This window comes from Lagopus muta, chromosome 1 (genome assembly GCF_023343835.1).
Source record: "Lagopus muta isolate bLagMut1 chromosome 1, bLagMut1 primary, whole genome shotgun sequence".
NCBI lineage: Eukaryota > Metazoa > Chordata > Aves > Galliformes > Phasianidae > Lagopus > Lagopus muta.
Window position 1 is genome coordinate 111,602,113 of NC_064433.1, and position 12,716 is coordinate 111,614,828.

Here is a 12,716-nt window from a genome sequence, read left to right on the forward strand (position 1 = left end):
AAGTTGGTCTTAGAGGTCTTTTCCAACCTTAATGATTCTGTGATTCTATGGATGTGCTGCTGAATGAGTTATGAATAACCAACTGGGGATATATGGAAGAAGCAGATTCCACACTTTCTCATTGAAGCAAAAAAATGCAGTAGATTTGCTTTGCAGCAAGTGCCACTCAAGTCATGGTGTAGAGATACAGTTTGAAAGATCTTCATGTTCCTCTCCCTCCTGTACCAGTTTGCAGCAAAACACACCAAACACACAGATGTGCAGTGACATTTTTAAATCATGCACTGATTTGTAAGGGTATGCAAAGAGAATATTAAGCACTTATAGCTACTGTTCAGGCCAGGCCTTGTATTTTCCTTCTATATACCAATGCTAAAAATACAACAAGGCAAATTTTTCAAGCATGGCCAGTTTGGATGGGATTTTTTTTTCTTCTTAAAATGAAATGTAATTTGGTTGAAGGTCTTGCTTCTTTGTCAATAATTAAACAGCCCTGCACTTGTTGAATAGCCCAGATCGTAGGCACCAGGATCAGCCAGCCTTGACCACAAGAGGATGAAACATGCTGCCCCTGTCTACAGTATGGATTTTTTTTTTTTTTTTTTAAAGAAAAGAAGTCCTTTTACTATTAACCCTTTCAACTCCACTGGTGAAAGAAGGCCTTTCCAGCTAATGGGACACTTGCCCAAAGAGGCTGTGAGTCTCCTCCTTGGAGAACTTCCAAAGCCACCCAGAGGTGGTCCCAACACCCTGCTCTGGGTGTTCCTGCTGGAGCAGCTGTTGGACCCGATGACACCCAGATGCAGGGATCTCAGCTCACTCTGTGACCCTGTGATCCTGTGACACCAGGCAGCCACGTGCACTGAAGGATTTGTTTGGATTTCATCTGCTTTGAGCAGAGTTTCATGTGGGGGTGCTTCCTAGAAACAAACCAGGCACATCTGGTTTCTGCTTGGCCTTTGAGCACTCAGGTAGAATTCAACTGCTGCAGGATTACAAAACAAAGTTAGTACAAACAAAAGGGAGGGGCTTCTCCCAAAGGTTCAGATTTGTATTTTTTCTTAGAGTGTGTTTTTGAAGCGTAACAGCAAAAGATCAAATGGTGTTGCGCATTTTGGGATTTCATCATATCCTTGAGGATGTTGTTGTGAAGTACCATTGAAGATGGGCACAGGAGGGTGTTGGTGCAGAAAGAAGAAAATATTTGGTCTCTGACAAAGGCCTCCACCTTAAAAAGGAAGGGAGAAAGGGAGGAAGGGATGGTGGAAGGAAGGGATGGTGGAAGGAAGGGATGGTGGAAGGAAGGGATGGTGGAAGGAAGGGATGGTGGAAGGAAGGGGTGGTGGAAGGAAGGGATGGTAGAAGGAAGGGATGGTGGAAAGAAGGAAGCGAGCTGCAAAGGAAGGAAGGAAAGAAAAATAAAGAAGGAAAGGAAATTAAAGTGAGGTCTCCATTTCTGGTCTAGAGCAGTCAGGGCAGAGTCTCAGTTGAAGGTATCACTTGCTGTCATCCACAATGACATTACATACTTACTTCAGAATGCTGATGGGCTGCCATTCACTGACAGGTACTGACATGGTGACTGATGCTCATGCAGATGCGAGGGGATGTCCTGCAGGATGAGGGGCAGAGTGAAGGGAGAGTTCTGCTTTGATCTTCAGGCTAAGCTTTCCTTCTCCCTGCACCACTGTTCTCATTTGTCTATTCTTTTGCCCCCATTTGGCAATGTAAGGGGCTCATGTTATGGAGAGGACTGTGTGCCAGGCAGGGGACAGAGAAACAGGAGGAGAGCTGGAATACAAGGGTGCCTACTATATCCCTACTATATCATTGGTAGCAAGAGAGGGAGGATTCCTACAGCAATGGGAGGCTGCAGCTCAGGGCAGGCAAGGTGAAAGACAGCCTGGTGTTAGGGCAGTGTCCTCGAGGTCCTCTTCTGTGGGTCTACAGCAGCCACTAAAGAAGAGAAAAACACCCTCTTACCCACAATGTTTAGCTTTTTTGTCATGCTGGTTCCCAGTTATCTGAGCACAGTCCCGTGTGTACTGTGCCCTAAGCAGCACCAGCAGGGCTGAGGAGGTTGATTCCATCTCTCCAGAGCAACTGGGAATGATGCACCGTCCAAACGCAGCTCCTCCTCAGAATGGCAGAGAATAAGAGCTGGTGCTAATAGAGACAGGTGAAAGCTAGACCTTTACCCTCTCCTTTCCTGCTTTCTATTTCTCCTCTTTATTTATGTTAATGTGTTCTGCGTTGGAGCCATAATTAAATACATATTCATATAGAACATGTACAAAGCTTCTGCCTGAACAGTGAAGCTCTCTGGAGCTTAACTGCTTGAGACTTGTCACAGGAAAACATTTCTCCCTGTGAAAAGAGGCTTCCTACAGCTGGGCTATATTATTGCCTTTTAATATTGCTGGGTCTCCCTACCCCGGGAAGGTTTTTCTGACAAACTCCTCCTGGGGATACAGCTTTTGCCAGTGTAAGTTACACCAGTTTCCGGAAGAAACTGGGGCTTTCATTGCCAGAGGTATCTCTCCGACGGTTGTAATTTGTTCCCACACTCTTTGCTATGCTGGCAAAACTTGAAAGTGCAGTTCACTGTTTTTCTCTTGGTGTCTTTTCTCCTAAGTTAGCTTTCCTATCCTTGTGCTTACCCCAGCTGTTTCCCTGGACACATCTGATCATCTGTTGTCTTCACAATAGCTCTGAGTAATAAGAGAGGTGGGAAAATAAAGCTACTCGAAGGGTCTAATCACATCCTGGTTCCTTGTAACGGAGCAGTGTAGAAGTCTGCAGCCTGCTTCCCTGCAGAAGGGAATGCAGTGATGGAGGAAGGCAGGAAAGCAGAAACAGTGGTTGGGAGTTGATTGTACGTATTTTCTTGTACTGCCTGAAGAACAGATAGGCTTTGGGGATTATGGACCAGCTATGTACTTGGTCCTTAGCTACTGAATATCACTTCCTTCTTATCACTTATCACTTATCCTTCCTGCCAGCAACCGCCCTCTCTGAAAGGATCAGCACCCTCCTCTTTCACCCATGTATGCTTCTCCTCACTTCCTGTAGTCTGGTTCATCTTCAGGCAAGTGAAGCAAGCCCTGGCAGTAGGCTAAAATCTGTGTGTGATCAAGTGATGCACTAGCCCTGCCACCCCAACAGATATACCCTGAGAGAGATTTCCTGTGCTGAGCGATGGATTCGGCCAGGAGCAGCAGCTTCTCATGATGCTCCCTGCATCATCTGCTACTTGGTCCCTGCAAACCCACAATACCTAGATGCTGTCAGTGCTAAAGCATCCCTATGGGCAGGCAGCTGGCCTGGCACTCAGCTTCCTCCAGGCTTTGGGCTTGGTGCTGCAGGAATCAGAAGGTGTTGGAAGAAGCAGCTAAATTTCAGGGCTGGCTGATGAAAAGGAAGCAGAGTGCTTTTGGGTAACTCTAGGTGTGATATGCTTACTTTCAGAAACGGCACTGTTCCCTGAGCAAGACAGTGACAGATCAAGCCTGAGACAGTCATTTCAAGCAGGCATGTATGGGTACCACTACTGAAAGAAGTGGTTCCACATGCAAAAGAACAACCAGACTGAGTCAGAACAAAGGCAAGTATCCTATCACTCATTGCTTTGCTAGATGCTAGCAACAGCAGCTATGTTTTAGCAACCAGTGCACTGCTGTAGGCTGTCCTGTAGCACAGCTGCAAGGAATCCAGGCTGTCCTGTACCAAAGACAAAAGGGTAGATGTTCTTTACACCCAGAAAGTTGGCAAGGCACCAGTCAGCACAGGATGCGTGCCCTGCAAGACTGTGGGTTCCTATCATATGCCCTACATCTTTTACAGTGTAGCACAAAAGCTGAGCCCGCAGTTATTCCATGTCTGAGACAAGCTCACATGAGTTTTCCTGAGTCTGGAGAACAAGATCACTGAGAATATTTTGGAGTCCTAAGAGCAGAGCCAGAACTTGAGCATTCTGCCCTCTTTTGAGAGTTCCCCTTTGAAAAACCCCAACAAAACCCCAAAGCCACAGCAGCAGTACACAGTTGCTGTGGTAAGCAGAAGAAAGCTCTCCTGCTGGCTGCCCTCTCCTGCCTCCCAGCTCTCGCTTGCTGAATGCAGGAGCATATGAGGCCACACAGTGACCTGAATGAGGGAATTAGTCTGGATTAAAATTAACCAAGAAAAAAAAGAAGGAAAAAAAAAAAGGGTATGTGTGTGTGGGATCAGTTCTCGTGAGGCCAAAGAGGGAGATGACCTCAGGGTGAGAGCTGGTGGCAAGAGGGGGGACAGGCTGGGACGGCTGGGGCTGCCAGGAGGTGGCTCAGTGTACAGTCACCAAACTGTGCTGCCCCTGCCAGGGCCGGGCTGCAGTTCTTCACTTCCCAGCCCCGTGCAAGCCTGATATAGAATGGGCTTCTGCAGCTCAGCAAGTGCAGATAAGTGTCTCTGCATGAGCCAGTTGCTGCTGGGTGCTTAATGCTCTGAAGCACGAGCTTAATGCTCAGAAGCTTTCTGATTCTGCCCCAGCTGCGGTTCCTGTGGTCTGGAAATGGTCCACCTGGGCCATGCCGTTCCCTCTGGGCACTGCTGGCAATGCAGAGCCTATGGTTTGATTCCCTGTCTGACTGGAAGAGTGGGTTACGTTCGGCCTCTTCAGGATATCTCTAGCTGAGGTGACGGCATCAAAGACCAAATGGGGTCAGGCTGGAGGGGCTGTGAGTACCCTGATGTAGCTGTAGGTGTCCCTGTTCATTGTGAGGGAGTTGAACCAGATGGCCTTTGGGGGTCCCTTCCAACTCAGATCATTCAATAATTCTAGGAAATAACACAGGATAGGGCAAAAATATGCAAAAATGCCTGGTATTTACCCACCTCCTTTTGTTAGGCATTGCAGACATCCAGAGGGCAGAAGCAAGCTCCAGTGTATTTCATTGCCACATGGGTGTCTTGTAATCAGCCCACACTGTCCTGGTGGTCTCTTACCATGCTGAGCACATTGCTGTCCCTTAAATAATGCTAAAAATAAATAGTGATTATTATTAATTCCTAGGTTTGTTGCTTCACTGGCTCAGGTAGATAACAGTGGTTATTGGTGAGTCTGAAGTCCTGCTGAGAGCATTCCGTGTGGAATTCAGTACGAAATGAATTTCCTTTGAAGGAAAAGAAGGATAATCAATGACTCACATCAATGGCTGGGGATGGGAGCATCCCACCTACAAAACGATCGTGCCCTTCAAGAAGCTTCAAATACTGTTAAAATCAGAAGTGAGAGGAACTAACCCTTCCTCTGCCCCCTCCACTCCAGAGTCAGCAGAGGAATCGAACGCTGCAGCTCCTGATGTCAGAGTTACCTCTGGCAGGAGAAAACACCTTGGGACCCGGGAGGGACTTAAGGACAACCAAGGAAATGCAGAGTGCAGCGATGGTAAATCTTTACATGAATAAGTAAACAAGTCTTGTTGAGAGTGCCTGGAAGATGCTCTCAAAGAAGCTTCCAAACCCCAGAAAGTCCATGTTGCTCCCACCTTACGTGTTTCACTCTGCTCTCTGTTGCTTGCAGACAGCAGCAGAAGCCCCCCTCCTTTGATTTACAATTAAATTAAGAATTACTTTGGTAAAAAGCAGCACTTTTCTCCCGCCTGCTTTGTTTTGTGCCTCCAGGCTGTGCAGACCCCTATGGCTTGCTGTGCAAGAGGCAGCGTCACACGGCTCGAGAGGAGCTGCAGGAACTGAAACCCGTTCTATGATTTATGGCACTAATAAGGCTCAACTGCCATTTCTTGTGGTTTCCTCCCAAGTTGTCTTTGATAATTTCTACTTGCATCGTGTTTATTGTTGCTGCTGCTAGGGTTCAGTTGGCAGGTAACTGTTGCACCGTTTCGCAGGGTCGGCTCTTTTTGGCTCTCTCAGTTATATGGTTGTTATCAATAAATATTTCTGTCTGGAGAGTGCCAGAAGGGGCAGAGAGGCACCGGCCCCTGCTTCAGCCCATCCTGCCTGGTGCTGCCGGAGCAGTGAACTTCCAGGCCTGGCACTGGGAGCCCTCACACTGCACAGAGCAAGTCCCAATGGTGGAGCTGGTGCCTTTTGGTGGTGGAACACAGTTGAAGCCAAGAGGTTGCAATGGCAGACAGTCAAGAACCTACTGTGACTGGGTAGAAAGAAGTGTGTTAGGGGATTGGAAGTGGAGGGACTTCACAGGGAACAGCCAGAGTAAATGTACACTGCGTCCCGTGCAGCCTGCCGGCTGAGTGAGACATTCCGTCTGTTCCCTCCAGTTTCTGTTTTTCTCCTGAGCTCACTTTTGGACAGCTCTTGGCTTCCTTTCATAAACTTGGCTGGAGGAGAGTCTGTGAAAACAATGAAACATTAGCACCCAAGGAGAGTCCTCGCTGCCATTCACGGCGCTGCTTTGATGATTTGCCTGGTAGCATGCGTGCGGAGGATTACAGGCGACGCTACAAAGGTGCTGCTGAAGAGAGGCTGTGCCATTTTCTTTCTTCCTCACGGGATCAGCAGCCCCTGGCTGGCTGCAGCTGTACAGATCACAGCACAGCTGGGTCTTGGTTTCACCTGCTCCATCCCAAGCTGCACACTGCAAGACGGCACTGGTGGAGGTGGGATTACAGCAGTCTGACAGATCACACTGGTTGAAGTTCCATGCTGGGGAAGAAAAACGGCTGCTCACTCTTCTCTGCCTGGATCCATGGGTCTATAAGGGCTGGGCAACAGTACTAGAGGGTCATTGGTAGGCTTGCAAGCGGAGGCAGTGGGCACAGAGATGAGTGCCCAGCTCCATGCTGTTTCACACCTACCCAGACCTTTATAGTGGGTGAAGCAGCAGGTGGCAAGTAACAGTTGGCTTGTCATCTGCACCTGGGCCACAACTCCTTTCCGTCCTAGCCTCTCCCATCACCAGGACTGCTTCTGTTGCCAACTATGCAGCAAATTGAGGGCCACGGTGTTCTGCCTGAAGGGCACTGGAGGGGCACTGAGGGGCCCTCAGCATCAGCTTTTTCTGGGCGAGGTGTTTCCATCAAGGCTTGGCCTCCCTAATGGCAGAGCACCTGAGAATTGGCTCTGCCTCATGCCAATGAGAAGATAAAACCTCAGAGGAAAAGAAAACTAAAGGCATTAAAATATGAAAGCAGCAACAGAAGTTTCACAATGGAGCTTTCCTTATCAGAGTGAGCTGCATAAATCTGCTTTCCAGAGCCTATAATATTTCATGGGTTTGAAAAGCTGGTAGAAACCCATCTTCTTTCTCTTTCCATGGCCTGATTTCTCAGGACAGGACGGTAACTTCTATTGGAGCTTTCCTAGGAAGACATGCATAACCCTTGGCCAGTGTGAGCCCCAGATCCTCTGCCACAGAGCCTCACTGCTCCCCAGAGTTACCTCCAGGGGCAGGCCTGGCTGTGGCCATCACTTTGCATTGAGTCATGGCTGGAAAGAGGGCTTAGCCAAATCAATGACTCCAGGATCAAGTGCTTCCAATACCAAGGCAGTTAGATCCATCTGCTGCTTTTTGGAAAGCAGTAAATTATTGCTTCATCCCCTGCTGCACACATACATACACAAACACCCACAGACTTCACAGTCTGAAGATCTGCTGTCTTTCTTGCTAGAAGGGCAAATTCTACTCTCATTTTCTATGCTCATTTGCCAGTAAAACCAGTTCTTCTCTTATATGAGGTTTTGAAATAATTCTTATAGGTAGGCAAGAGGACCTGTACTTAAAATATCTCAATTTTTTATGGAACTGTACAGGGGGTTTGTTCTGCTATCCCACTGAAGACAAAGTGGGGCAACCAAGACCATGCAGGAGGTCAGCAACAGGATCAATGCTTGTGGCCCTCTGATTTGCCTTCCAGATTGCTGAGAAGGCTCCAAGCTACACTGGTGTTGTGAGAACCAGAAAAAAGGGATAAAACACAAAAGTGCAAGTCTCTTTAAACCAATTATTTTGTGGTAAGACTTTTTACAATTCTGATTCCTTCTAAAATTAAGAAATGTTCCTTTTTTTTTTTTTTTTAAAGTTTTTTCTCTCCTCCTTATAGACCTTTCCCACTTTGTTGCTGAAGAAGCAGGAATAAGAAAGGGGAGGGTAAAGAAGGCACTAGGAAATCCGAGTGGAAATGAGAATAAAAAATGGGTAGGATTCAGCTGCCTAACCGTAGGCAAGAAGAGATATATGAGATACTTCAGGATTCCCTTCAGCGGCAGCTTTACAAAGGCATGGTATCTGTTGTGTCCTCCGTCATGTCCGCAGCTGTGTGCAGATGCTGTGGATGGTCCAGCACATCTAGCAGGCTGCAGGCACCGTGGTTTGAGCAGCAAAACCATCTTGGAATAAAACAGAAATGTTCTAACAGATGCACGGAGTTTTAAGGATTCAGAAAACCACCGACATATTTTGAAGGACTGAAAAATAACATTCTCTCTTGTGCAAGTTTGTGAAAACCTCCTTGGAATCAGTGTCAAGGCAGTAACACATGGTGTGCCAGCTCAATTGTATTTGCTGCCATCTTCCATATATGTACCATCAGCTGACAGGCATACACAGAATAGGGGTTTCCATAAGCTGCTCTTTTTAATGTAAAATTCCTTCTTAGTGTGTTGAACTCATTTCTGCCTTCAGCTTGTAAGATGTTAAATACAGGATGCTGGCCTTTCCCTGGCTTGCCCTCTCTCTCCTATTATACGCATGCACATGCGTATATGAAGTTTGTAACTCATTCTAGCGTTGTGTGAAAAGCATACTTGGTGATGCTCATGACAAGATATTCACTATTTGCCTGAAAATCTCATAAATAAGCATTTACCATCAACCCAATCTAATCTAATCATAATCAATACCAATACTGTGAGATCTTGTAAAACATGACCTGCATGGCAAGTTCTGCCACTTGCTAATTACGCCCTTGGAGGCAGCAGTCAATAGCTCCCAAGGGTTAGATGGTTCCTACTTAGTCAGGTGTTTTCAGAGAGTACCACTGACATTCACTAAGGACTTCCACAACCACAAAAAAACTTCGTACTAAGGCATACAAAATAAAAGGTGTTTAAAAGATAGCAAGTGTTTGGAGGGTTGTTTTAAAACGATAGGGAAACTGGCCATAGAGCCGTGCAGAGCAGGCCTATAAGGAACTGACAGTGTTTTCGGAAAAAAAAAAAGAAAAAAGAGAAAAAGAGTGTTTTGTCTAACCCCAAACCAGCATAACAGCCTGAACTAGTACATAAGTCACTCTAAATACTACTTGTAGATAAATTTTCCAAACCTTTGGCTTGGGTGCTCCAGTGTGGTTATTCAGAAATTCTTACAGCATCTGGTAGAGGAGATCTTGTCCAAATGGGTAAATCTGATGGAGTTCAAGGCAGATAACCTTGTTCTTTCCTCTACATTTACTATGAACACATTTATGGCAAGGGTAATTCATGAAATACAAACATTTGAAAGGAAAAAGGATAGCAGCAAACACACCACTACCTTTTCCTCTCCCGGAGACCCACATACACAGAAACTTGTTTTTGATTTTGTTTCAAGCTGATTGACATAAGCAAACAAGTCCTGTGGTGGAAACACACACACACACACACACACACACACACACACACACACACACACACAGATGCTGTATTTTTGTGCCAGTTTGGCATCTGTGATGACTAGTTCAGAAGAGCAAAAGAGTACGTTGAATGACTTGTCTATGCCATGTAGCCATCCCAATATTCAGGTTTCAATGCTGCCCACTAACAGTAAGTGATCTAATTGTTTTTCTATGTTGTATGAAGGAAAGGGCCCTGGGAATACAGACCAGGACTGTTGGTGCCCTGCACTGTGATCCTTAGTGACCTGCTGGAGTTCCTAGGAGGCCCAAGCAGCGACCACATGCCATAACCTGCTGGAGGGGCAGGTCCTGGCTCCACACTTCACATGAGATAAAATGTAAGCTCATACCAACCTCTGAGAATAAGAAATGGATGCAGCACATCAGCCAAGTGGGTACTCCTATGCTAATTGCTTTGTTTGCATATCAGCTTATGTTCTTTGTGTCACACTACAAGAACTTAGGAAATGTGTACCACTGTGGTTGGAGATTGTTGTCTCTCAGCAAAGATGTGAGAACTGTATGGGCATGTATGGCAAATGCAAAATGAAATGGGTTAGTTCCTTTCACGCCTGAAACTCATCTTGCTTTGCAGTACAAGAGACTGAGAGCTTACATGCGTCCAGTGACTGTATCTCAACTAAAAGACATTTCTCTGCTGAGAAGTGGTAACGTTTCTAGCCATTCTAATGTGGTTATAAGGATAAGTCTGGCCATGCCCTCGTATGTCTCTCCTTGCTTTATCCAGTTAAGGCAGTGCCCCTTTCAGAACGAAGGCAAGCAATGCGACATTTCAGGTACTACAGCAATCTTAATTGCAAGTCATTCTAGTAGCGGAGGTGACTAATGTAATAAATACGTACACATGCATTGATACAGACAGCACTCATTGCAAAAATGACTGCCAGTCATTTCTCTAACCAGGATGTACTATGATGCGTACTCTGCTGTTGAAGTTTTAGTGGTGCCTCTGAATGCCATACAGCTGGGCCCCACTCTTAAAAATAGCAGCAAGGTATGAATAAGTGCTGTTTGGTTCAGCAGGAAAGAAGAAAACATCACCTCAGTAGGAACAGACGAGTCTGGTTAGGTTTTATTTCTCTTGCTGAAAAACTGCAAAGGAATAGCCATATTTCATAACGAAAATTGCATTTAATTCAAAGTGAAACATTCACGCACCCAAAAGAGAAGTGAGAAGAAGGGATTCCATTCACAGGGGGATAGTGGAGCTGAGAGGCTGTCCCTCTAGTCCAGTGGCCTGGCCCACAAGGCACGGTCCTGTTCAGTTCTGGGGAAGGTGTGGGCTCAGTGAGAGAAAGATGCTAACATGACGCAGATGCTCTGAAACATTAAACACTTAAAAAGGTTTGGGGTTTTGAATACGGAGACCTCGGCCTACTTGGTTACCATGGCAAACAATCACCCATAGAAGTCTTTTAACTTTTAATTAAAGATACACAAAAAAAGAGGAAAAACAGTTTAAGCACTTGAAAAATAAGACTTTATGCTTTAAAAGTGTCCATTATTCCTCTTCATTTAGCTGTCAACAGTTTTTGTAGCAGTGCTTCCCTCCCTCTATTTAAGTCCACAGCAGCACTCACTATTTTTGGAGAAAGAGAGACAGTCATTGAGATAGACTGAATCTGCTGTTGTTACATATTCTGGGATTCCGCTCTGCTCACTTGGAGACACATGTATACAGAGGGGAGAGAAAAGGAGAGCAAAGACAAAAATTATTACTTCCTCTTCAGGTGTTGACTTTTACTTGCAGCCTCACTGTTAGAAAAAGACAAGCACAACACATGGACTTATCAGCCCCTCTCTGATCAAGGGGATTTATACCAGCATCTGTTTCATTTAGACATTGCTTTTAGTTGTCTCCTTGATTGCAGTTCACAGCTATGTTGTACAGTCTGTACCCTCCTATCTAGGATAGTTTGATTAAAAGGAAAGTAAAAGAAAGAAAAGGCAGAGAAGCATGTGAAGAGACTACAGAGCTACTGAGAGAAGAGTGACTTCAGGACCCCAAGTCTTCCCTTCCAAGTGGGTTTCCAGGACTGCACTGAAATTGGTGGATGCAGTGATGACTTCCTTGTATCTCCTCACCAGAAACTTACCAGAAGGTCTGACCAGATCAAGTAAGTAAATAGTTTAGACATAAGGAAAAACTTTTTCTCTCAGAGAGTGGTCAGGCAGCGTGGTGCAGTCGCCGTCCCTGGCAGTGTTCAAGAGGCACCTGGATGAGGAGCTTGAGATATGGTTTAGTATCTTGTGGTAGCAATGGTAGTGGGAGCACTGTTGGACTGGATGATCTTGTAGGTCCTTTCCAACCTTGTGATTCTATGATTCTATAATTCTATGAAGTTGACAATGACAACTGTCTGAACTTCTCCTTTCTGTCCACCTATCCTAGGATCTGTATCAAAATGGATGTGCCCCAGAGGATGATGTACATGCCACCAGTCATTGGTTGGCTTTAGCTCCTGCCACATGAGTTTTGGTCCACTGATTTTGGCATTTATCTTGTACACCAGGTCTGACCTTAGCACAGTCCTCGGTTAATATTAGGAAGACTTTCTGATTGAACTAATTTGGTGTTCCTATCTTTAACTTGTGCTGACTTCTCCAAGTAATTTTCTCCAGCAGACTGAGCTGCACTTTCTTACCTCTGTGAACTTTAGCACGTGGGTTTGCCTGATGTGCTCATGTAGGGTGTACAATGCCCTCTTCCGCTTCCCTGTCTACCTCTCTTCTTTTCTAGGAGAATACCACAGTCACGAGAGCAGGGGTACCCTGGGAGAGGCTCTGCCAATGGCACTTTCATATTCCTTAATAGTGCAGTACTCATTAGCACAAACTGGGGAAGCAGGGTGAATCTTGTGCATGAGTGTCTCTACTAGGGTCTGGAAAGACCTGCACAGATCAGGACGCATCAGTGGTGAGGAGTAAGAAGAACCCACCTTAGTATGCAGCACAGCACAACCTTATGGCATTCTCTTGGGAGATAAGTGATGCTGGTTCTAGTTCCCCCAGGCAGAGGAGGAAATTAAACCCAGGACTCCCACATCCTTTATGAGCGAATAAAAAGTGGCTGTCTTCCTCTCA